This window comes from Pelecanus crispus, chromosome 1 (genome assembly GCF_030463565.1).
Source record: "Pelecanus crispus isolate bPelCri1 chromosome 1, bPelCri1.pri, whole genome shotgun sequence".
NCBI lineage: Eukaryota > Metazoa > Chordata > Aves > Pelecaniformes > Pelecanidae > Pelecanus > Pelecanus crispus.
In genome coordinates, this window is record NC_134643.1 from 132434465 (window position 1) to 132459256 (window position 24792).

Sequence of the window (24792 nt, forward strand, 5' to 3'; positions counted from 1 at the left end):
AAAGGCTGGCTAGTGGTAGTTAATAGGAAGGTAGTTAAGACAGATTTTGTATATTCATGTTCATGCAATTTCCTAATGTACTCATGGTCAAGTTTATCATTGAAAAGTGATAATGAATTGCATTAATTAAAGCTAGTTGTCTTTGTTAAGATAGCAAAGTGCTTTGTAACCACACCAACATTTGGCATTAGTGAGAAATCTTATACAATTTTTCTAATTGCAGAAAAAACTTGACCAAATGTGGCATTCAGAAATACTGAACTGCACTATGGCTTCTTTAAAATATTTCCCTTGAGCTAGCAGTCTCTTTCCTTGTGTACAGCCTCAGCAACCTTGTTTTCATTCATGAACTGATCATATAAAGAAGCAGGTCTTCTTGGTAACAGTGGGGTCATTTCACATGGCCATGTATCGGCAGAGTTGTGTAATATCCAACAGATGTTTACTTTAATCCTTTTTTTCTGACTAGGCTCACACAATGGCCTCAGTTCTTCCCCTCTTCAGAGGAACTACTTTTATACCCCATACAGTAAGGCTAGCGCTGGAGGTATGGCTGGCTGTGACTGCTTTTGTATGTTCCTGAAAAAACAGTCTGATACATTACATATGGATCTTTTCTCTATGTCAGATAACACTGGGTGACTGTGAAAGAGTGTTTCTAAATGCTGCAGAAATGTCCAACAGTATAAAAAATATCCACTGCTCTTCATGAATAGGAGGAAATTATCTACATCATTACTTTTTCTTTCCAAAGCAAAGACTGAATAGAATTTGTTCTCAGCCTAGAAGAATCAGGTGAACTTAAAGTTGGCCTTGTGAATATGTTCATCAGTACTATTTTACCTAAAAATTGTAGCTGGATATTGTTGTTGGCTAGAACTGACACAACCTGGGTAAGTGGAGCAAGTATTGCTGCATGTGTGAAGAACTAGTGGGTATGACCCCCTCTGTATGAATTTGCAATGCTCATGGGCCTCTTTGCCAATCCAGAAGACCGGGCTGTGTGCTTTTATCTTTTCCTTTTGAAATGGCCAGAAAGTTTTGATATCTGAGCTCCAGGAGGGCAGATGAGCTATTAATGAGCGGCTCTGGGTGAGATGTGTGCCTGCTGTTTGTTACGGACCATACCACAGGTGTGAGGCAGTGTGTTTCACCCTTCTTCTAGCTAGGTTTCACTCCCTACCATTTTGCTTTCTCTTAATTTTTTCATCTGGCATTGAAAGCCAAGGAGACTCATGTGCATAATGAGGAGGAAGGAGCTGTTGGTAGGATAGTTGGTTGGGCGGTTCAAAGGTCGACATCATTACTAATGGCTCATTTTAGGAATGCTAAAATGCTTTATTTCAGCCTTTTGTAAAAACACTCTTTACTGTTGTTTTTGAATAGCATATTCGGTTTACTTTTTAACAGTTAACTTCAAAGGGTTATATAACCCCAAAACAAATATTTTCTGTAGTTTCTAGATTATTTAACTATTTTGATGAGCAAACATTTTTCAAAGATTTTAAACATTCTTTTTAATTTGAAAAAAAAAAAAAAAGAGAATATGTGTTATGACTGGCCTTGCATAATCTTTTAAATTATTTACATGGTGGTTTCACTTCATTATTTGCTTAATTTATTTTTTAATAAATCAAGTTAAATGACTGATTTTTAGCACATATGACTTGAATCTAAAGCTAATCACTTGACCTTCTAAGTAGGAATTATAATGTAATTATTTAATTTTTTTATAAATTTTTTGTCTGTATCTACACTACAGCTTTTTACAGATGTTATAGCCTTGAATTAGAATAACTAAAGCTGACTCTTCTGATCTGCTGGCCTGGGTGAGAATAAGAATGCACTAGTTTGCTAAATGCATTTTCATCTCACCCATTCACGCGTACTTCAGAATCCATCATAAAGCTATGCTCATTTAAATTCCTTACAATCCAAAAAATGTATTTCCTCCTCTATCAGGGTTATGAAGAGAAGTGTAATCTATAAATCAACTTGGGGTTTTTTTGTATTTGAGGATTTTCTGGTGTCTCCCTCTGAGGATTAAAAACCATGTCTCAAGGCAGGCCATTAAGTATCATCTATCTATCTGAGAGATTTGTAGGTGCAAGAAAAATGGTGATTAGGCTTAAGCAAGGAAAGAACTACAGAAAGAAGAAACTCAAATTCTCTATTATTTCTGCTCTGCTGGAAGTTAGGCACTGCTGCAGTTTTCATTTAAACTTAAATGCATTGCATTGCACTATATGAATCATAACATCTAGCATATTTTTTATGATAAATTGGGAAGGAGAGAAGAGCATGACATTGTGCTTTTGTAACTTGCAAATTGTTTCTCTCTCTTTTTTGACTAGCTTAAAGTAGAAGATGGGAAGCAAAGCTTCTCTCTGTTGGCAGGGTTTTGTTGGCAAGGCAGACCTAATAATAGAATTAAGGTTGTCAAAACCAGCATTTCTGGTTGTTAAGAAGAAGTACTTGATGTGAACACTATTAGTACCTAAGCAAACACTTTCTAAACTTTAGTAGGGATGAATAGGAAATGATAAATGCAGTGGAAGATAACAGCATAGAAAGACAAATTAGGATTTGGTTTTTGTCAATAAAGTCTCAGTGGTCTATCAGAATTATTAAATAGTTATCTCCACTCTTTTCTATATACTTGAGAATAAAAGACAACAATGGGACTCCTATCTTCTACTGCACAATCTTTGGAAGCAGGAATGATGCAAAGCAAAAGACTGAGTCTAGAATCTATGCAGTCAAAGTGACAACTCGCAGTCACAGCTGACTCAGAAATATAAGTAGGTTTTTAAAATTATTTTTATTTAACATACTAAAGGCAGACACAGTGCAGGAAACAAGTAGTATACATAGTGAATTATTATTTTACAAATGCTTTATTAAGGTGCATGTACAATTATTATTAAGTCTCCATATTAAAATGAATTCTCACAGCATTGCTAAATATCAGCAGTACTATCAAGCATTGTGTTTGTGTACCAAGTATCATTATGAACTCAATATTCACTCCCTTCCTGATACCGAAAATAGCTGACAGTTTCTGACATTCCAGTCTCTGCCGAATAACAAATATGGGGTTTTCCCATATTTCTCAGTACTGTCCTAATTGCAATTTAGCCATATCAATGTAAAAGGTATGATTTCATTATGAGTTCACTGTGCAGCTTTTTAGAGTCATGGGGAATGAGCTGAAAACTGAGCCTCTGGGTGTGAAGTAAGGCTTAGTGGTCTGTTTGACACGAGAATTTGGAGAATCTGTCAGAGCCAGAGTACTGCTGAGTTATTACTACTAACCAGTCCTGCCCTATGTTTCTTTCTGAGGACAGTAGAGTGCAAGTTCAGCAGGACTTCGTGGGAGTAAACAAGACATAATAATGCTCTCCATTTTCTGCTCAACTAGCAGGCACTTGGGATCACAGCTTTCTTCCAAGAACAGCACGGACTGCATTGCAGCTGCACCCTGATATCTGCAGTGACCATCGAAAGATCAGGACGCTGCAGAGGCTATGGCACTTTGCCCTCTGGTCTTATCTGGCAAGCCTGTTTCTATACAGGGCACCATGCAGAGCAGGATGCGGCTCTGAGACTTGCAACACCTCCCCAGGCTTCAGTTGTGGGGGTAACCCCAGAACATGGGAGGAGAAGAGAAGCTGGCATGGAGACATCTGGATGTGGGGACCAGATACATCTTAGACATAGGCTGTGTTACTCCTTCCACTCTCATGTTAACTTTCAGTAGCTCCAAACCTGTGCTAGCTCACAAGCAAGCAGGGTGACAGCGGAGTGTGCTTTGGGCAACAGCATGATACTTTGCCTTGCTTGGAAGGCACTAGATCACCAAGCGACTTGCAAGGGACATGCAAGTGGTGAGCTGCCAACTGGCTGGGGACTGCTGCTGCAGAAAAGCAAACATTACAAGGAAGTGTGTTTTCTTCTTTTATATTAATTGAAAAATTGAGGGCTAATATAGTTTCAAGGAAACTGTCTCCTTAACAAATGAGATTTGGATTTCCCTTTAGCAGGGAGATAGAAAAAGAATTTGCTTATTGGATACTTACCTCTCAGCCTAGTGCCAGGTTATCCCTCTTGGCTTCTTTCAGAAAAAATAATCAATAAGATCAGACTTTGTGTGGAAAAGAAATACAGGTCTTCCTGGAAAGCACAGTAAGAAGTGCTTAAGTAGCCACATGGCATATGGAGGTCACTTCTTCTTTCTGTCTTTTTCTTTCTTTCACAGATGTACAGTGGAGTATGGAAAGCAAACAAATAATTAAATTGCATTGCTTCTGTGAACTTCTGCCTGTTAGTGTGACTGTTTGTTGGCTGAGTTCATTAAACCACAAGCTTAATGTCATCTAGATTAGAATCAGAAGTAGGCATGACACCTCTTAAAGTTAACAAAAAGTTTCATTTCCGTTCTTGTTATACGATTCACAATCAGCGGTAGTTATCTACTAACACATACGTTGTCCTGACGTATGTCAGCTTGGGTGGTTTTAATTATGTTTATTTTGCTGTGATTATTTTTGGAATAGATTAGGTTGCAGACTTATTACTTTGACTAATAACTTGTATGAATATATTCATTTAATACTGCTCCAATTCTGCTTTGTAGATCTTTCTTAATAATAGAGGAGTTTCATTATAATGAAGAATTTTAATGTTTACGACAGTTCCTGATGATCACTGATGTTTTCAAACTGTTGACAGGCCCGCTTGGAGTTTGATGATTAGGATGTAGAGGGAGAAGGTGTTTCCAGTGCAGTCAAGAGAATTACATAAAATTGCTGAGAACACAGTTTCTTATGTTGACTATTATTATGCAACTTGTTTTGCTGGTGGAACTTGTAGACCTGTTCTGCCTTAATCCATCTGTTATCTCAAGGAAAGAGACTGTCTTTTTGTTCTATGACTGTACAGTGGTTTAGTGCAACGAGGTCCTGATCTATGAAAAGGTCTGCTAGGTACTTAGTAACACAGGTGAGTAAAACCACTGCTAGCACCTGCTTATCACTGGATATAGAGAGTAGGCTTATGTTTGTAGTGCTTGCTTTTCCCTCCTTGGACAAAAAAAAGGGGCTCCAAGTGTACTGTGCACATGGTACCTGATGTAGATGGCCACTCGTTCTGCACAAAAGCTTCAGTTTCCCTCTTGGCCTTCACACAGAGGAGCAGCAACAGGCAGAGGTAAGGTTCTTCAGCCTACCAATTGTGTATGAGAGACAGGGAGAGATCGTGCGAGGGACCAACCGTGAGAAGCACTTTGTTGTATAAGGAGTTACTCTAGGAGTATCTAGTCAATCCTTTCTGCTTCTTCCTGGTGCTGCACAATCTGCCTTTCCTCCCCTGTTTCGGAATAGCACAGTTTGCAGTCTCACCTTCAGTCTTGCACTTGTGCTTAGCCTTGGATGTCCCTCTGCTGAGATGGATAGAGCATGCAAACAAGCCATTTACACTTGCACACAGGCCCAGAAGCAGTGCTACCTGTGAGTCACATTTATGATTCTGTCAGTCTCGCTGTTAGAGAAATCCTTTTCTCAGCTTGTCCTCCATTTTATATGAATGTAAATGAAGGCAGAGAAGTTGCTAGGATGCTAACTCTTCTGCTATACTGTGCTGTAGGAGTATCATGTAATGCAAGGCAATAGTTAGATTTTCCTTTATTAGATATGACCGACCAGACCCATTAAAACTTAATGGGAATCAGATTGTTGGATAGTCTTATCCAGGATGTGCAGTGGTTCTCCAGAACATTATAAATTGCTTTAAATCCTGGATTCTTCCAAGTTCAGCAGTCTTTCTGCAGGACACCATAATGATTGAAACTGTCAGAGGCACTCACCCTAATGGCTTCCTAATCAAATTGGAAAAGACTATTTTCAAGGATGGAAGGTCATCTCTGAAACTTTCTTTCTTCCCTTTGAATTATCACTGTCAAAAATAGTTGGCTTTCTGGTTAGTCAGTGAAGTTCATTTGTTGTCCCAAACTTCTTTAATGGCAATGGAAGTGGTGAATTGATTGAAGTGAAAATCTTATGATTAGTGTACTATGAAGATTTAATATCATGTGTATATTTATGTGTGTGTGTGTTCATATATATATGTGCGTGTGTGCACATGTATGTATTTTGTCCTCTGCTCAGTAGGTTCTATAAAAATGTATACCTTGATTTTACGTCTCAGAAGCCTTTGGTTAGATGTATCTTTACCTCACTTTGAATTAAGAAAAATAAATCTCTTCTGGATAAACTGTACTTCTGAAGCTGAGATTATATTGCTACTTGAAAAATGTTATTTTTCATAGAAGAAAAACTCAAGAGGTCTATTAGAACTTGAAGTCAGTTAATAAAAGACAAAAAATGTTAGATTTGCCTTCCTGTTTTGATTGCTTTCTCAAGGCAATGAATTTGCTGTTTCTCAGCATTGCAGTAATGCCCTTCAGCTAGTTCCATCAGAGTCATTAGGGAGTTTCTTGGCTGTCCGGTGCTTCAGTCTCTCTCTTGAACACCTGTGCTGTGGGACCAAACGAATTGTCACAGGACTGGGGGATAAGATACATAGCACTGTTGGCATGACAGTCTGGACAGTCTTCCTAAGCCCACTGTCGCTTTACAACAGGAAAGTAGAAGCAAAGTGGTGACATCCAGCCGCTGCAGCTGGCATGGCTGAACATATCTAACATATGATACAACCCTGTGTTCATGACTCACTGGTGATGACCGATGAAGATCATTAAACAGGTTAACTACTCTAGAGTCTGAGGTAGCATAACCTGGTGGACAATGGGACCCAGGAGATCCCCTCTTCCTGCGCCAGAACTGTGGGAGGTTGCTCTTTTCATCCCAGATCCCAGCTCCAGCCACTTCTGAACCTGATCCCCATCCTCAGGGAAGAGAAAACTACTTTCATAGCTCTTCTCTTTCCTACTTGTCTGCTTTTCTGACTTGAAGTTCACTAGTTGTTTGTACACATGCACTTATTGCGGGTTGTTGCAACTGCTGACCCTGGCCCGGTCCCCCCATCCCAAGTATGCTCTCCCTGAGGTGGGAGCACTGCTGCTCGTGTCCCACCACTGCCCTGCCCCACTTGAAGGTCCCCATCAGTCTCCACCTGCACTGGCTCTAAACAGGGGCCATGGTCACCCAACACTGAGTTAGAAGTAGGATTTAGTAAGAAAATAGAACAGACTGTAGCCATCAACCATAGTGCTCTGAAAAATGAACTGATTTGCTGCCTGCTTACATGTGACTGGACCTTTTCATCCTCCTTCTTCTTCTCTTTCCTATGCTTGTTCCTCCCTGATGTGCCCTGATCCCTCCCTTTATCATCCTGCTTTCCCTTTGCTAAACATGCAATAGGTATTGTATAATCCTAAACATCTCATCTGCTCCATCCCAAAATTTTCTTTCCCCTGCATCTCAGCATTGATCCTATACCCCTTCAAAAGGAACTGCTTTACTCCTTCAGGCAGAGAGTTTCTTTGGTGGGTTTTACACTGGGGATGATGGCCTAATCATTCCTTGCTGTGTGAAAACTTAGTGTTTTCTTTTCTTCACTAGTCTAATCGCTTGGGTTCATCCACTTGTCAATGACCCTCTTTCCACTGCTGATTAGCAATTTGGTTAGCCTTTAATCAGATAAACCAACAGAGTAGCCTCCAACCATGGAGGATTTTCTCTGCTATGGCTGTTCCCTGGAATAATTTATTCAAGAGGCTAGATAAACAATGCAATTGAAAGAAAAAGCCCCAGGTGAGACCCAATATCTAGACACACTTAAAGAAAGAACTGGGCAAGTGTGGTGTTTCTGTGTAAAGGAACACATGTGGATGTAGGGGTATCTACTTCAAAGAAAACACTTTTACTTCACGGAATTAGATATGTGATTTGAGAGGGCTGTGGCTTGTCCTTACATAATGCTGTGCAACTAGCAAGTGAAAACTCATTCTCATGCACCCACAAAAGGCTTGATACAGCTTTTCATCCTTGACATTGAATCAAGGAAACATGGGCCTCTTACTGACCTCAAAAAAGAACAAAACTTCACTGCTGAGCAAAGATTGCACTTATTGGAGGTAAACTGCCAAAAGACTACAATCTCAAACACTGATCTTAAATGAGCAAGAGTCTGCACTTCAGAAAGGTGGGAATGCACCCTGTTGACATCTGAGAACAAAAGTATGTAGGTTCCCAAACCATAACCATTTGCAAGATGTTCTATTTTTAGTATTATTTATATTGCCATTTTCAAATATTATTTTGGGTGGCATGAAGAGGAAAGATAGATATGAAGCCAGGAAGACAGTGGCTAGGCAAAAGGGCTGTGCAGATGCATAGCCTGAGAAGTATAGATGTTTTCTTGGCTGTCTGGTTTCTAACAGATTGGTGGTTTGCTCTTGGCTTTTATTTTTTTACTGCACTGTAAATCTGCTAAACTCCTATGTGTTGCAGAAGTTTAAGCACCTATGAATTTGCACAATTTGGAATGGAATTTGCAATGCATGCGGGGGTTGCATATATAAAAGGCAGAAGTTTATTTGTAGAGACCCATAATAGTGCACTGTAGGTTACTGAAGTATGTAGGATGAACAACCATAATAATAATGATATCATAAATTTCTAAATTGTTGTTAGGGAGAAAGGCTTGGGGACGCTGATAGCAAAGGTACAAGCATTTTCCTATAATTGTTCCATAGTCATGTAAGTCAGACTCTTTTCTTCTTTTTTCCTGTTTTTTTTTTTTTTTTTTTTATCTTCAGTGAGTAATCCCAGTTCATGCAAGCTGGCTATTCTTGTAGGTAAACATTCCTGCTGCTTGTGGAACAAATTTGAAAAATGGTTTGTGTGTGTACACACAGACATATACACTTATGCATAGTTTTATTTGGTCTTATCTTGAAAAGCCTAAAGAGCCTTTTTTTATTTTGAGAAAATGGAACATGAGACTTGAAATGTGTGAAGCTTGTACTGTCACTACATAGAATTCCCCATTTATAAAATGTGATTGTCAGAACTCAGGAAAGACTTGTGCTTCTCCTTGATGCGGTAAATCAAGGAAATTGAATCAAGGAAATGCTGGATTTCTTCAAGTGTCTCATGAATAAGATTTACTGGCAATAAAAAGCTCAGCATTGTGTACGCCTCTCACCCATGCACCTACCATCCCCATACACCTTGAACATTCACCTGATGGCTCCTTTGTTTCTCCTCCTTTTCCTCCTCTTTCTCTAGATCACTTTCTTTTGTCTCTTTTGTGTACAGTCGGTGTTATTCTCTCTTCCAGTCTGAGCTCTGTGCCAGCTCTGTCTTGCCAGAAGGAGACCTCTCAGAGGGTGACTGCCTGTTCTGCTCATGATGGTGTTTATTGAGGTGGATGGAGATGTGCATGAGCTGATAGTTCTACATCTGGAAAATATATGCAAGGCCACAATCAGTCCACACATCTGTCTCCATGAGTCAGCACCAGAAACGGCTGTATGAATCACATATTACTCAATAGCTTCTTAAGCATTAAAGAAGGCACAATCTCCTACCAGTTTCCAGGGAACTGTACTGAAGAGCATTTCATTGTACCCTGAAGGGTCAGCTGAGAAACAGTTTGTAAAATTATGTAGCATGCCAGGTCTTTAAGCTCAGTGCATCTGACCTATGTTTGCATACTGGTATTCAATTTATCATTGTCAATTGCCTGGTGCTAAGACTAATTTCCCAGTTCACCATTTCTTCAAATTTACTAATTTTTTTATACTCAATATTTTAAATATCCAGAGATTAGCACAATGCAGGCCTTTTTCTTTCCATACTTAGTGTGTTTTAAAGCATTACCTGACTTCTGAGATGTCCAAAACTGATAGAGAGTTTAAATGTAAGAAAAATCCAGTAAAAACTACTGAAAATAGTTTTTATGGGCACATATAATTCAGGGGGCTTCTGGCTGGTATAATACCCTTTTTCAATCAAAACCACAGCTCTTCTGTATGTGGTAAACCATGTAGTGTGGATAGCCTTGACAGAATATTGGAATATTAAGGCAAGTTCTAAAGAGTTTGCATTCCTAAATTATTCAGAGACTGTAAAAATGTACAGCGAAATATTTTGTGCTTCAATAAAAATGCCCCAATGCTATTCCTTTCTTTAAGTGGATGCATTTTCTACTCTTGCCATTTCTTGTGTCTCAAAAATGTGTTCCCAGGTGATTCTCTAGTTTATACAGAACAAAGGCTTAGTCTCATTGCTTGTCACTGCACAGTCTCCTAATGACTCTTTGGAGGTCAGATTTGGCAGATGTCCCTGGTGTATTGCTTGCAGGGAAGCTCACAGGTCACAGCCGGGGTGCCAGGCTGGTGTGACCACAAGCACAGCTTGTGCCTTGGAGCATTGGGTGACGGGGTGCACAGCCAGAATGGGTGCACCTCCTCCAACCCCTGCGCCCTGCTTCCAGGTATCCCTCCCAGCCTGTGCGGCCAGCCTACACCATTGCCACCTCCAACAAGTCTTGACTGTGGCATATGTTATGTGCCTTTTTAAAATGTCCACAGCTGCAGCCTCTGCGGGAGCAGGACCAAGAGGCACCAAGGGACTCCAGAGGCCATACAGTCAAGCTGTGGGTCTATCAGCCTGGCACCGGTGATGCTTAGCTGTCTCACTGCAAGTATGCAGGATGAACAAGTGTAATAGTAATGACATAATACAGTTCTAAATTGCTATTAGAGAGTAAGGCTTGGGGAGGCTGTTGGCAAAGCTGTATGTGTATAGCCCCTGAGCAGCACTCCTGTTCTCATTTTGAGCCTTCTACTTCTTTGCTGCTGCAGCTGATCTGTGCCCCCCACGCCATGAGACCTGTGCAGACAGACTAGTGTCCATGTCAGGCAGCAGCAGTGCTGCTGACGCAGGGAGATCATGGAGTGCAAACAAGCACCAGTGTTAGATAAAGCTCCAACAGTGCTGCTTGTGCTAATGTCAAACACCAGCAAAGATATTAGGAAACAGAACAGAAGTCTAGAAACCATTTTCAAAAGCATCTGAAAAGTATCTGTGACGTAGTGATCTCCAGGTTGCAGTCTTCATGAGAACTAGGATATGACCCACAGAAGAGATATATTTTTAGAATACTAAATATTTAGAGGCTTATAACAAACTATGGTAAAGCAATGATAACTGTGCATATACCCATACCTACCCTGAAGGCAGCTTCATTAGCAAGAAAAAGGCCAGCAAGCCAGACGAGTTAAGGTGAATAAAGAAAGAATGGCAATGGAACAGCAAATTGTTTTAAAGCACATAATAATTTCATATAGCAATACACAGGATAAAATGTCCCTTTGCCATAGATAAATATCCAAATACCTTAATGAAATCTGCCATTAATAGTCTCTGTTATTCTACTTCTTAGCTGTGCATAGGCACAGGTAATATCTAGTTAACTGAATTAGAACTTGTGAAAATTGGGTTATCTCATTGGCATGTGAAAAGCTGGAGCGTATGCTATTATTACTCCTGATACCGTAAGCCCTGTTCCCAGCCCTGTATAATACCGAGAACTAGAGGAGACAGTTCAAGTTCCCAAAAGCTTATGCTCTAAGGATAGTAAGAACTGTAACATGCATGCAGGGTGTTACTTTGCAACTGCCAGTATGAATTCTGTATTTTTAAATTGAGATGGGAAGAAGGAAAACACGGTCATTTAGCTGTAAAAAAAAAAAACCAAACCACCAAACAAAGAAGAGGGGATACAGGATAAAAGAATATGAAGAGATTGATGGAGAAAATGTGTTAGGGCTGACATGAGAAAACAGAAGGAATGGCTCGAGCTAGCAGCTAAGTAGAAAGACAAACAACATTCAGATTAAATACTACAGAAAACAGCTTTGTATCACCATCAGTGTTGAAGGTCAAAGCCTCAAATGTTTCTGCAGCTGTTCTTGCCAATATAAGTCTCTAGCTGCCTCTATTCAAAATAAATCCCAGATACTATTTAAGTGATAGCTGGCATATACATTTCAGAATTTGGAGAATGCTAAGCTTTCTTTGGACATCATCTGCTGAAGTGATTTATCATGGAAGTGAGCTTTCAGTGACTCACCTGGTGGGAATATAATCTTATTTTTCTGTAGTAGTAATGGCAGAATGATTAAATAACAACTAGCTTAAAGTAATGCTTATGTTTCCTTATTACATTTCCTACGTGTGTTTTTATTTATTATTTCTATTATGTTGTGGTGCTCTCCAAACAGGTAAAATGCTTATAAAAATTCCAAAGACTCATTTTTCAAAGGGAGTAGGCAGTAAGGAGCCTCTGTCCAACAAGCCTTCAGCTGGGGGTCTGACAGACATATGGCAGCAAATTATGTCTGTTAAAATAAATCTAAATTAGCAAATGTCTACACTGCAGTCACTTCTCCTCTGCTCTCAGTGTCTGCACTAGATGGTTTAAAGCAACATCATATATGCATAAATGAGTTGCCATCTCTGTAATAGCTGTAGGACTACAGACTGAGATAGTCAAACCAGATGGCTGGAGAATCCCTTGGCTGACAGGTGGGAAGAAGCACTCATTGTGGCTTGACATTCAGACAACGTGCCTTCGCCAGCTTCATGGTCTGCAGTAATTCAACATCAAACCTTGCAATGGAAAAGACACGTTGGAGTCATTGCACAGTACCATTGGTTTCTTGTGCCATGATCCTGTGGCCCAGTGATGATCTGTAAGACCTTCCTTTCTTCTACCCTACCTACAGAAAAGCTCAGAAATAGGAAAGAATCTTATCTGCTTTGTATTTTCCTTCCTCATACTGTGGAAATCAGGGCTGTCTCTTTTGTTCCTGCTTGCCTCTGTGGAAAACCTCCATGAAAGCATCTGTGTGTTCAGCCCTTTCCACACAGCCTTGAGAAACCCCAGCTGCAAACAAAGCATTACTCTGCCAGCACTTTCAGCATCTCCCTTCAGGTCTTAGATGTCATCAGCAAATCTCAGCTGGGAGCCAGGCTGCCTGAAGGCAGCAGGCAGGTCCTGCAGGGCCACCAGGATTGGCAAAACTGCAGCAGGAGTGCCCATGATTTAGAGATGCAACTTGAGGAAACCTACAGGCATACTTACTGCGCACCGCTGAGAGCATCTCTTGGGTCTCCTGAATGCAAGGAGGGAAACTATCTCATGCAGAGACTATTTCAACAAAGCCATTTTTATCATGTCATCATATTTTCTGTCTCACTGGAATTACAAAATAGCTGCAGAACCAGAAACCTGGGAACCCTACTGATAGGCTTTTCTTTGCTGACTGATACATAGGAAAAACCTCTTTGGTCTGCTTTACTCTGTTGTTCTCACTTGTTTCCAAACAACTGTAAAACCTTTGCAGCTTCCTACCTTTCAGAGGGATTTTTTTGCATGTAACTTTTGCTTAATTGATGGGCAGAAGTAAGCAGGAAAAAGAAAAGTCTTTCCAACAATCAGAAAGAACTTTTCTAACAAAGCCATTGTCACAAGCCTTTGAGTTGGCAAGATCTTATTTTTTTTCCCTTGAGACAAGAGATGCATGCTGTTCAATTTAGAACAGGAGAAAAGCAATCAGCCACTCCTATAAATTCCTCTAAATAAATAAACAGCTTCACAAATTTAATCTCAGAAAGTCAAATTCTTATAGCTTCACCTTCCTTCAGTTTTGTTCCACTACTAACCTTCACAGAGCAAAGCAAAAAATTGGACTCTGCTGACCATAGCTCACTATTTTCAAGCAAGGTCTAGTATGGCTGTGATTTATGTTCTGGACCTAGAGGTCATAGCACTTTTTGTTCACCCTCCTATGGATTCATTGTCGGCTGCTGAGGCCATGTCTTAACAACCCCTCTTTAGAGACAATTTCTCAGCTATCTGTTGTTGGTTGGTCTGTTTTATTTTCAACTGATGTGTAGCTTCACTTGGTATAAAGATGAGAAAATTCAGATTATCATCTCCTCCAGAGCCATATGCTCTTTTTTCACATATAAGAATAAATACAAAATGGCTGCCCTAACAGAAAAGTAATATAGAGTATCTTAATTACAGTGACAATTGCTAGAAGATGCAGAAACCTTTTTTACTTTTTGTTTGCTAGCAGATGCAGAACTTGCAAAACCATTCTGTTCCAGCAGGGTGAGAGACAACCCCCTTTTTTTTTTTCCTTTTTTCTTTTTTTTTTTTTTTAATTTGATTGAGTGATAGAAAAATATTCTAGGCCATCCTTATAAAACATCTGCTTTGACTGTGATTGTCCTTCAACTGCAGGACTTAGGAAAGCCCAGAGACTCCTGCAACCTTTTAAAGAGACATTGAGTACGTCTGACTACAAATACTACTCTTTTGCTTCATTGCTCTTTGCTAAAGTGTGTGTATTCATATTCAATTTACAATAATCACTCTGATATCATAATGGCAGATATGCTAGCTGTCAAAATATAAGGATTTGTAAAGTATAAATTAGAATCAGGCACATAGCTTTTTGCCTACGTATTGTATGAAATCTCTGACCATGTCATTTAAAAGAGGCAGAGAAAATGAGTTCCTTGAAATCCTGAAAAAAAAAACCCTAGAAAACCTCAGGCTCCCCTTAGAAGACTGCTCCGGAAAATGAACTATCAGTGTGCTTGCAGGTGATCCTGACAGCAGATCTGACAATATGTTTGTTTGGCTGCTGTGACATATATAAAGCTTCACTGCATCCCCCTAAACGTTTAGAACATGCGTGACTTCTAAATAAGGGAGGTACATTCCACTTCGACTACTTACCCCTGCAGCCTGCATAGGCAAAGACGCAAAAGAAGACAGAGCTCTGAGAAGGAACTATTTGGTGAAAAGGGAGCCTTTGACCTGGCGTTGTTATTATTCAGCTATGGTTTTCTAATCAATAACTATGGTACTTTTCCTTGCACATAGTTATGTGATTAGGTTACTGTCATTTAAAAAATAGAAAAAATTAAAATTTAAAAAATCCTCTGTATGTAAAAGGCCATCTAAAAATATACATCTAATACTCTTAAATACTTCTTACACATGTACAGTATACTTTTACAGGATGTATTTCATAGAGGTTTGTAAGAACATTTTTCCGGCTCTTTCTCTAAAGTGGAGAACATTGAAGCTGAATCAGATTATTTTCTCTCCCAGTCCTGAGGAAAATAAAACACTTTTCCCTCCCCCTGTATGAATGTAATTCAGGAATCTTACTACTGTTTCTGCCTATTACTAGTATTATCTACCATTTACACAGTGCTCAAAACAAAAAGAGACAAAGAAATTATTTTGCTAAAGCTACTGAGCCAGATCCAGAGGAGAATTTAGGTTTCCTGACTCATAGTGTCATGCTGTTTACATTAAATCCCACTGCTTGTCGATAGCCTGTCACCTTTGCATTGTTGTACAAAATGTGGAGAGCTGATAAAATAACTGACTACCATCTCATATTACATTTAGAGAAAACTCATAAACCTTTTCTCTATTTTTTGAGACAGAAGCCTTGAAAGCACAGATATTAACCTGACTAACCCAGACCTGATTATGCCCATGGCAAGGAAGTTTCTTTATCTGCCCTTTCTGCAGTGCACCTCAGTTTGGCTCTAAACATCTCTGAACATACCTGTGCAGTCTTCTCACCCAGGTGCCTTATAGGTTTCAGCAGTTGGTAAGCCATGCCCAAAATTGCTTCCAAATTCTTAAAACTTTGAGATACAAAACATGGGCCTCACGTTTTGCACTTTGTTTTCTGTAAAATAGCAAATGAAATGGTGTTTGGTATTTCTGTAATTTCTATATGACTTTGGTCCTTAGGGTAATATTTTTTTTAAAAGAAACAAGTCCTCTACAAAGCATAGTGGGCAGCTGGCCAGAAATAATCATAAATGCTTTCTCAGCAGTGTGAAACGTCTGAAATGAAAGACAGATGTAGCACCATGCCCGGGAAAAGAAAGGAGTCTTGACATGATGGCTCCTGCAGAAATACAGCAGACTGATATAAATCAATGGAGTAATGCAATGCGTAGCTATAAAGTTTACAGGAAGACAGATTAAGCCAAAGAGATATAGGGCTAGCTTAGAAACTTTGATGAAGATGGTTGACAGAAGTTAAGGTGGACACATCTAAGGTGGAAAGGACTAGGAGGTAAAATCTGCATCAACACAACTCGAGCTGCAAAAGTATTTGTAGTATTATACCGCTGGCTTCACGATCTGGAAAAGAGGCTGAGTGCAAAATGTTGATGGAGAGTAAAGGCTAATAAAGGAAAAATACAAGTTATGTTTATGTGACCAAGATTTAGAGAATAGTTTAATTGAACATTTAAAACATCACTGCTGAATCACTGGTTTTAATGGGATGGCAAAACTTTTATTTGTTAAAGATTGAAAAATTGCCAACTCTTGCTTTTGGTTACTAGCATACTCATCAACTAACCAGGGGTGTCATGCTAGACTACAGCCTGTAAAAATTATTTGTGAACAGAAGCAAATAATATATTCTTACACCTGATCTAGTCACTATTACCATCTGCGAAATTTAGTTCCCCAGTTCATATCATCTCATGAAGTCAAACATGAAGTGAAATTAGAAATAAAAAGACAGGCTTTTATCATTCAGGCATTTGCCTTTTGAAGACATGCACAATAATGCTGTTAATGGGGGTTGCAGTGCTTTAATGTTTAAAAGCTTCATGTACTGACACTGAAAATGTTCTGTACATAAAAGGAACACCCAGAAAAATCTAATTTACTGCCTCAAGATATCTCCATCTTTCTCTTATTTTGTATTACCTATTGGCTTATACCAAAAAAGTTCTTGGTTCACTGTTGCATTGATAAGTTTTTGTGCTCAGTTTTGTCATTCTCATTTAAGCTTGCAATATGGGAACAATAGCAAAAGTCATATTAATACTTTCCTAAAACCACCCTCCCCCCTTTCTTTTAGTAATAAAACACTTCATTGAATGTAAATTTCTGGGTCTGGATAACCTATGCTTTCTCTTCTCAGTATTCAATGGAAAGGAAAAACAGTAAATTTTTTCACATTGACTCTACATAACTGACAAGAAATGAGTCAAAGAATGGATGAAAACTAATCAGGCTGATACCTCAGAATAATCCTAGCTGAGAAAAGACTTCTTCATTAATTATACCTGGTCTTGCTTCCATCAAGTTTTAATGAATAGAAAAAGGTGGTTAAAACTATCAAGGCTTTTGTTTAATTCTGAGTTCTGTTATTTTCATTGGATTTATGCTTCTGGCCTTAATAGGGAAGCCACTGTTGATCAGAAAGCATATATACAGCTATGCCTACATTAGCAAGCAGGTTAGCTCAGAAGGAGCATAGCATTAGATCAAAGAAGCTGATGATGGAGCCCCAATATTATATGCAATTTGCACATTTTACTTTAGACTACATTTAGCCTGGTCTGCAGAATTGAATGTCCTCACCATGCATGTGGTTTGAAACTGTCCTGAGCCCATACCACTGGTTAAAGCCCATTAGGGTTTGTAGTGCATAAGATCTGCGCCTGAATCAGGGATTCCTGTTTAATTTCTTCTGAAAGGAATCCAGTTCTCATGTGCCAAAATTGGTCTGCAAAATGGTCCAAAATGCTAATGCAGACACAGCCTGTGCCAGCCAGCAATTTGTATACTTTTTTCCTATCTTTCTGCAAGTATCATGTTAACTGGAAAACTTCACAAGCTTCTAGTTCAAATTTACAAAACCAAGATATTTCAGATTATGTTCTTTTCTGAATACATCTTGAACTAGCAGTGTTATGCACAGATATTCTATGTATAAATCATAGACCAAAATCATATTGCCTCAATTTCATAACTGAAGGGTGGATTAATTTAGTACATAACACATAATCAAGGGGTTGGTATTAACAATCAGTGCAATAGAGGTCCAGAAATTCACTTTAAATGCACATAGAGTAAGTTATTTATGGAGCGGCTAAGTGAATTTTGAATGCGTTGTGAGACTGCATATTGTCATTTTCCATAGAAGTTATCTGGTTCTTGATATTATAGCAGTGTAAATATTTTCATTATTGTGCTGACTTTTTGTTTGATTGTTTGTTTGTTCAAATAGTGGATTTTCTCTTGCATCTCTAAAAAGATTTAGCAGACTATATTGTGGTGACCACTTTTATTTGTATGTCTACATCTATTAATATATTCCTAAATTCTCCAGGTCTGGAATCATCAGTATCAACCTTTTAAATCTATGTCATTTATGTTTGTGCCTTTAAACATGTCTTCCTTCATTGCAGGCTGAGATACATATTTTTGCAAAAAAGAGCACATATATATATATGCTATGTAACTAAAGAGCCATTTTCTATTTTATGTGAAAAAGACTTAGATACACTGTAAGGTTTTGCGTTCCATCAGTTCTCGTTTAAATAAACAGGAGTTACAAGCATTCAGCATTTCACAGAATCAAGGCAACCCTTTTAGAAAGTGCTTCACTTAGTGGTTTATGTAGTTCCTAGTTTCACACTATGGAGTCTATTTTTTCGGCATATTTAAGCCAAACACATGTAAGTATCTGCAGGTGTTACCCCATCCCTTATTTTTTAAGTCAAGCTCTTTCTGTACATCCTGAAGGATATCATGAAGCCTGTTGTTTCGTATTACTTTTGCATTTCCATTTAAGTGCTTATTTAAAAAGAAACCCAAACGCTAATCTAATGACCAGATTAATGGCCCCAGTGGTAAGAATTGTTTACCAAATTAAAACATAGTTCACCTCTGTTAGGGCATGCTATACATATAGGAGACATCCAAGTTGCCTGTAAGACATAGCCGTGAAACTGGGACACAAAGTGCGTATGCACAGCAAGGGTTATTTTTAATAGCTAAAGCCTATCTTTTCAAATCAATAGACATTTCTACAGGCTTTCATTCTAGACTATGGCTTTTTCTATATGCTGTCAACTGTAACCAATAAATCTAAACATATGTTTACTCTACATGCTCTACCACAGTGTTTTTAGGAGAACACATGAGTTCTAACAGCTGTACTAATAGGCAATAAACGAGGACCTTTTTGGAAACAAATAATTTTTCCTTTTCTTGCAAAATACTACATGCTGCCAAGACAGATGAAGAAATAAGGGATCAATATAAAGGATTAATCTCTTCAGAATTACAATTATACACAGTCCTTTAAGCACATGTCTAGAGCTAGTGAATTATTGTATTTGAAGTCAAACTGCAGATTAAATGTGGAGAATGCAGAAGGAGGCAGCCAAAAAGAGGGAGAGAGATGAATCTGTATAAGGGGGAGGGGAGTGACATTTTGATTTGACACATTAGTGTCTTTATATTACTGTTCTGCCAGTAAAGAGCCTCTCTGGAGGTGTATGAAAGATTTTGCACTTAAAACTAAACTGGCAAAATAAACTTCTTTGCTCTGTAGATTAATGTTAGGAAATTTTCCTTTGCTTGTCCAGGGCAGTTCTGATTCTCTCTGCATACATTTAAAACATCTTTTCATTTTTCCCATCTTCCCCAGGTTTGGGTTCCTAAAATGTGTTAGTCACTATGGGAGGGAGAAAAACAGTCACAGCTTTGTACCTCATTTTTTCTCTAATTGAAGTACCTGCCACACTTGTCACAATCTCAGAACAGAAGGCCCAGGGAGGTAGAGGAGCCTTCAGGTGGTAAGCAGGCACATGAAAATAAAATAAACCAAGGTTCCAAAGACACAAGTGAGAACAAACTATTATTTAAAAGACTTGTTTTATCATGGCTCTATTTCTATGCAGCCCCAGACTCACTTTCTCCCAGTCTATACATCTACTGATCTTTACCTTGGCAGTGTGTTCGTTATACATTACACCTTGTCTTGGATCCTTCCCTGTCATAATTTGCTCTTTCATTGCCCCTCAAATCCCATGTCTAAACATTCCTGCTTTCACTGGGCACTGGTTCCTGCCTTAGGATATTTTATGATTACCTGTTGAACCCTAGACCCAGATCCCTTTGGTGATATTCCTATTTCATCAGAGATCGGATTTAGTATTAATCTTCCTTCCACTCCCCACTTGCTCAGTTTCCCAGCTGTGGTTGCAATTGTGATGGCAAGGGTTGATCGCCCTTCAGTCACACAGTGAAAAAGGCAAAAAAATGAAGGTTTATCTTAACTCTCTGAACTCTCTTGACTTTGCCACTCCCTCATCTATGATTTGAACATATGAATTTGAGAAACCAGAAGAGAAGCTGAAAAAAACCCAAAGATTACAAAAATTATTTTCTGGATCAAGAAACACTGGTCTGTTTGCCCAACTAGTTACTGCCATGAAGAATATAAGACCCAACCACAGGCAGATTTGCTACTTTAAAGACAAGCACAAGTCAACACAACGTTAAATCCCTTTCATCTCTTTGCTTCCTTTTTCTTAGAATTAGCCACTATAATTCTGTACAAGCTTTATTTTCTTAATTTGTTTTTTGTAAAATGCAAGTCAGAACATCTTTAATCTTGATAATTTCTCAACCTTGATGACTTCCAGCAGCAATGATTTCCATAGCCTATTGAAAAATACTCTGAGCAGATATTTCCACTTATCAATTTATAATCTGCCATCTCTCATTTTCCTTGCATTTGCATCCTTCCTCCTTGAAGCAAGAGGCAAGTTAATTTGAAATTTTATTTTCTGTGCTCCAGCATTATTAGACCTAATGATGACCTCTGTGAGCTCAGTCTCTGGTCTCCCTGAAGATCCTCACAGTCCTCTCTCTCTTCTATAACCTACGTAACTTCTGCAACCTGCTTACTTTGTTGGTCCTCTATTCCAGACCACAACTATGCCAGGGAACATTGATCTCAGGATGGGATTTTGAGGCATTCTGTGTTTTCCCACAGCAAAACCTGACAGTTTAATTCTAGACTTTCTCTTTTGTCTCTTAGACAAGTTTGATCCCCAGTAATGCTTTAGTTCACAAATATTTACTTTCCTTACTAATTTCCTGTGCAGGACCTTGTCAAAGGACTGAATAAACTGCCTGCTATCTATTACTTTGGTGACACTCACTGAATTTTAGCACATCAGTGAGACTCCAGAAAGCTCTGCAGGCTAGGCTTTATCACATCCAGGTCTTTCAGGTGATTATTGTTTTATTTTCCTGATACAGATGCAATGTTTATTCATCTGTAACTTCTTGGATCACTTCTGAAGCCTTTTTAATTAAAGACATAAAATTTGTCACCTTCTAAGTTACTGATATAGAAGGCATTTTTAATTAAAGCCTGTGCACTTTGTTAGCTGCTGACCCCTCAAACTTAAGCTTCTTCTGAATTCTATGGTGTCTATCATTTAGGCCTGTTGACTTGAAGCTTTTCAATTATCAGTTTCTTTCAGCATCTTTTCTTATGATAACTCAATCGTTAAGACATCCTCATCATTATTGACAGGCCAAGCAAACCCAACACAGAAAATGCCACTCTACAGCAGAGACTGATGCAAAGAAACAACTGTGTTAGAACTATCTGCACCTTCTTTAATTGCTCTTTTTATCTCCAAGGACCTATGCCCAACTGAACCAGCAACTGTGAATTTGCAGTTTCACACATGTCCACATGCTGAAATCAGGCCTATAATGTCCATTCACTTTGGGTTTTTCTCTACTGATGCCCATGCAAAGTACATATTGGTTAGCATAGTCACCTCTTAACCTCTTGAGTCTGTAAGTTTTTAACCTCAGTGCAAGGACTTCTCCCATGGTTTTCCTTGTTCCTCCCAGCTGAACTACAAAATTAGCAGTGATGCATGAATTGCCACAATCTTTGATGTGTTCTTAGAGAAAAAATATACGTATTTAAACTGTGATTGCTCTCCTATGTTGTATTATAGACATAATAGAAAAATATGGCATGAATATAAAATTTGTTTTAAATAGATTTCAGGGTAAGAGAATGCATATTGTTAATACTATGCATGACAAAAAATTTTAATCTTTATTGAATTAAAATGCTGCCACCTATATATAAATAATTTTTTTTCATGAGAGAAAGACAAAATTTTCTAGTCTCATTAATGTAAGTTAACAGTTGGCCAAAGGGGAACTGAGCTCTCAAAAAAAAAAAAAAAAAAAAAGAAAATCCCACTGCCAGAGTTTGAAATTCCAGACCATAAATACAGCGTCTAATTTCTAATTTTAAGACCAAGAGCTCCCACTAAACTCTTCCCAGAAGACAAGTAGGATTGGCCTACTGTTAATATTTACAGGAAAGGAAAAGGCCTATTAGTACATCGTCTAGCAATGTGCAGCAGAAACTCTTGATGGAATATCACCATCTGTGTCTGATCCTAAAATGGAGCTTACTTTTGAAGATGTGATTTAAATTATTCTTTTGCCGATTAAAGTACCAGAGTGGCAAAGTGATGATAAGCTTTTCCTTGTCATCTTCCTAAAATTATGACAGTCTTTTTCATTTTTTTACCATCCTCTCTCTAGAAGTTCATAGGAAGTAAATTTTCAAAGTAGTGACATTAATGGGACTCATGCAGTTAAATCCCTGTGCATCACTGAAAATTTACTTGCTAGTGTACTAATGAAAATTTAGGTCCTTGAATATTTATGGGATAGCATAAATGTATCTTTTATATAAATAAATAGGTGGGAAATCTGCCATATATGCATAGTTTGCTAGCATTCATGTAACTGCAATCAAACTGTATTGTCCAATAATATCAAATTAATTTCCACTGTTCCATTCATTTGCTGTTTGACCCTCACCCTTGATAATTGCAGATTTTCAGCTGGACTTCACTTCCAGGGTTTAATCTTCCACTTAGAAGGACTGTGAGATGAAGACCTAAAGCATGGGGAAGGAAAGCATTTTACTTGGAAAAGTGTATTTGAAATGCTGAAAGTTGTTAGTTTTCCTGGGAGCTGCGTAAGTACTATCTTCACTGGTTGTCGTTGAAAATTTCCATCAGCTACTGGCTGGCAGGGGACCTCTTGGATGGGTGCTGATGGTGGGAAAAGACAGGGATGGGTGGTGTGAGACTGTGGTGGAAGATCGTTTTAACCCTAGAATATGGCACAGACAGCTACAAAGCTGTGATTACTTCTGGACCTACCCAACGTTCATAGCTCTAGATGGGCCCTAATAAATACTCAGATTGTCCAGCAGGACTACTACGTGGTTTTCTGCTGCAGAGTATTAATTGCACACTATTAGAAAAGAAAATTCAGATTCACTCTGACATGGATTATCCACATTGTCCTCTGCTGCCCCTTATATATGCCATGCTGTTGCAAACAACCTCAGGCTCTTGCCTTCTGGTATTTGTCTGCTGGGATAGGGGCCATGCCCTATCCATACACAAAAGAGGAAGATGCTCAAAGGACTGGTTTCTGGGATTATGTCCCCAACACTCCTGGACAGGAGATTGTTAGTCTGTGTCTCAGGTGCCTGCTCTTTCTTCTGTGCGCTTCTCAAAGCACAATGAGAAGTTTGTCTCTTTTGCTAAACCAACTCCTGCTGCCCTAGAAATCACAAGTCAGGGTATTTCTACATCAACGTCATCAGGTAGGCAGTGAAAAATTGCTGTATCTTCTTGTTAACGTAATTGGTTATTTATTGCTTTTGTGTCTGAAAGATTTTTAGAGCAATCTAGTCCTTGGAGAATGAAATGTTTTTATAAAATGATACCAGCTGAATAGTGGCACCAAAATAAAGTAATGACAGAGCATTTGTTCATCTAAGGATTCAGCAGAGGAGGGACCATGAGTATAGCGAGCTATGACAGCTTGAATTGTGTCAGTAGCAGAGTTTAAGTCTTCATTGTCTTTATCCTTTGAGAACATAATTAGATCTTCCTATTCAAATGATAGCTAATAAAATCGAGGTTTTCTTACCAATTATATAAAAGAATGACAAAATAGCATGTGACTAAGCAACATTGATTTCTGTCTTGTTACTGAATGAGTTCTCTCCCTGGAAAACTGTAGTTTTAACAATGCTTAAATTCATTACTATTGGTATAGAAAGGACCTGAGTGAGACAGAAGTAAGTTTGAAAAAGGGGGGAGGGGAGCAGAGAGAAACAGAATGTGGGGAGCACTGTTGGTAACTTCTCACTTAAAACATTAAGCCAAGAGCTGCCTATTTTTAAAATTACCGGAGCATTATTTCTTTTCTAATAAGAAACCCAAATCAAGACCAGAACCCTCAATCCATTACATTGATGTTTGTCCGATTTATACAACTCTAGTGTAGAATAGTCCTTGCTCTTTTAAAGACTACATATCTCTTTGTCAAGGTATGTATGTGTGTATGTATATTTGATTTTATCCAAAGTCTGTTTTCTTCTTATTTTTGTTAAGAAGTGGCATAATTCAGGTATCTTTTACTGCTTCAAGATTGTTGAAGAAGTTTGTATTTCAAAAGTATAATAGTTCTTGTAATCATTTCCTCTTATCCCTTTAGGGACCTGAAAACATCATAATCTGATCTCGTGCTTTGCTTTTGAAGATCCAACGCATATCTATTATGTGTTAGCTAAAAGGGAGCAAATGTTTTGTGTACATGTGCATGTGAGAAAAAGATAAACGGAATGAAAAAACTCTAGTATGCATTGCAGTTCCTCTTTCCTTGTCACGAAAGCAAAAATGGCAAAAATAGGAGCATTGTTGCTATGCATCTCATGGTCCTTGCTCATGTCCCCATGGTAACTAGCAGAAGTCTTTTGTCTGCAGAAGCATCAGAGAGATGCATCCATGCAGCAGTTCAAAGGGCTAGGTGGTCCAAAGAAGATGG